The following is a 3053-nucleotide window of genomic DNA, read 5'->3' as shown; positions in this document are numbered from 1 at the left end:
GTGACTACTTTTTTAATTTACCGGTATGTATGCTTTTATTTTCTTTTTCTCCTAGGTCTTATTTTCGGGGTAGGTCTTATATTAGGGCAGGTTTACAAAATAGTGCTAGGTCTTATTTTCGGGGTAGGTCTTATATTAGGGCAGGTTTACAAAATAGTGCTAGGTCTTACTTTCGGGGTAGTTCTTATTTTCGGGGAAACACGGTATCTTATTTTTTTAACTTTTTAATAAAACAATATAATATTATACTTTTTGTGATGATTAGTTATGCACAAATATTGGTATATGCCCTGGACACATACCAGAATGGAGGACTTTGAAAGTATGCCCTACATACATATTGTACTTATATTTTCTGAACAAGTGCTGCGTAATATGTTGGCGCTATATAAATCCTGTTTGTTATTATTATTAATAATAATAATAATAATAATAATGAAGTAGTGAAATCAGTCTAAAACAAACCCTAAACTATCTCTGCATTTCTAAACATTTTTAAGAGATCAGTTTTTAAAGTTACAAGCACTGTTTGATGAGAAAGGAATTATAGAAGTGTTTCTAAGCTGTTAGAAACCAATACTTACCTAAGTCTAGTGACTTTTTTATGATCTTTGGGGAGAAATAATGTTACATTAAAACTGTACCTATCCCAAGGTTTAACCATCTCTCCCCCACCTACACAGAACTAACCTAACCATTCCTTCCTCTCTAGAGTTCAATACTTAATGAAATTCAAGTATCAGATTGGTAAGATGCTGTCTGCATCTATGGTAGACAAGAATAGGCAAAGCCCAACATAAATCAATAGTGGCAGTACTGCCCAAGCAAGAAAATACACACAATTACAAGCCCCATTGCTTGTATCTATGTATGTAATGAACTGTGGAGGGGCAGGCTAGGTAAGGTTAGGTCAGTGTGTGTGGCGGGGGGGGGGGAGTTAGGAATAGTTAGATAACAGCAAACTTGTCCTTTAAGGAATGTTTAAAAGAGCCTTTCACCAATCATGTTTCTTTTTATGATTTGGTTAGTTCTGTTGAAGTTTGATAAATCAGGACCATAACAATTTAATCTTTGTCAATGAGGATGTTGGTGGTGAAAAGTCTGAGATGGGGTACACAGGTAAAACATTAGATTTATTTTTATTGCATTGAGAGGAGTGGAAACAACCGAATACATACAGCTGTGAGTTAAACAGGAGCAAAAAAATAGTTTGTATTATTGACTGGTTACTTGACATCTATTGCAGGAAAGATATTCAGATCACACAGCCAGCAGGCTCCTTGCTGTATGCCAGAAATCCCCTCCACCTATGCAATTTCCAATAAACTGTCACACTAGCTCTCTACTCAACATTTTTTTATTTATTATGTTCAAAAATGTATATAAAACAGCATTGAGGAATTTTCCCCTAAAAGTGTTTAGATCTCTTATTTATTGTGGTAATATCTATAGTCTTTTAAAAATGAATTGGTCTTTTTCCTATAACCCTGTGACTCCTGGACCTTTGGTGCAACATCAGAACATAGTTCAGAAACAATTTGGTAATTTTGTCTTTAGTTTAGGGTCCATTCATTCTGAATATCTTTATTGGCCATTGGTCACTTATCCTTTAAGACAGGTGTGTCCAAACGTTTTGCAGATTTGGCCAAGAGGGCCAGATTTGGTGAGGTGAAAATGTGTGGGGTCAACCATTCAGCACGTACTCAGGGTTAGTGTCGGCATGGTCTGCGCAGGTCATGGACAGCACACGACCACTAGGGTGAAGTGAGGGTTTCCCTGTGCACGGAGTCCGGTGTCAGTGCGGGCTCAGTGCAGAGCACATTCCTAGAATCAGAGTGGGCATGGTACATGGGGATCCCGCACAGCACACCCCACTATAATTGATGTAGGGGATTCCCTGTGCACACACGGGGACTCCCATTTGTCGATTATGCCGGCCGTGTAGTGAGCTGATAATTGCAAGGTGGTTAATCAACTCTAATGAAATATAAAACAGCTTTTTGTTATGCGTGTATTTTATACTATGGTCAACAGTGCTGGTGGACTGCGTATTATTGATTTTATGACAGAGGCTGCAGGCCGGTGGAAATCTGAACACGGGTCGGACTTCTCTCTTTCTAAACTCCTTTTTTTCTGATGGTATAAAATTGACTTGTGATCATGTATTAGCATAGCTATCTACATAGAATATCCTAATTTCCCTAACTTTAAGGTTTTTTTGTTCACCAGGACCTGATTTTTTTTTTTTTTGGCTAAAATCATCATTTGATGATCTTAATGATAATTTAATCAATTGAATTAGTAAGAGGATTATATTTAGGCCACTGCAGGGGCATTGCTAGCAAAACTTAATTTTAAATTTGCATTGTATCTGCTATCAGTTGACATATGTTTACATTTTTGAATAGCAGTGAGGTGTTTTTCACTAGTATAGTTCTTTTCAAGTGTTTGTGTAGTGTTTATTGTATAGCTTAGAAGACAAATGACCCTGTACATCCTCCCTGTTCCACTCACCTGTATATCTTTGCTGATGTATGTTACATTACATTCAGGGGTTGCCAATCTCTGGGTAATACAGTATGATGCATATTTGGTGGACTTATCCCAAAATGTAGCATCTTTGGACTGCAGTATATCACCTCATCAACTCATTGTAATCTATCAACCTTACTAAGAATCCATGGGAGGCTCTCCTCCTGAAGCCTCTGGGGCAAGTCCACAAGCATGCATGTAATTGATTTCTGTACTTTTTGTTGCCACTAAACAAACTAGAACACTTTCCCCCATCTACAATTTCAGAAAGTCAAAAAACAGACTACCAGAGGTGTTTATTAATTTTAAAACTTACTGCTGTCTTATTGGATGGCAAACAACGAAGAAAGTATATTTTTACGTTTTAAATTAAAGTCCATTTAAACTACATTGTTTTTTATATTTTATTAGATATGTTTTATGTTTTCATCCATGTGCAATTACAGGAACCCCCCAGGTTACATACGAGATAGGGACTGTAGGTTTGTTCTTAAGTTGAATTTGTATGTAAATCGGAACAA

Source organism: Pyxicephalus adspersus, chromosome 4, assembly GCF_032062135.1.
Source record: "Pyxicephalus adspersus chromosome 4, UCB_Pads_2.0, whole genome shotgun sequence".
In the NCBI taxonomy this organism is placed as follows: domain Eukaryota; kingdom Metazoa; phylum Chordata; class Amphibia; order Anura; family Pyxicephalidae; genus Pyxicephalus; species Pyxicephalus adspersus.
Note: the sequence above shows the minus strand (reverse complement) of the source record.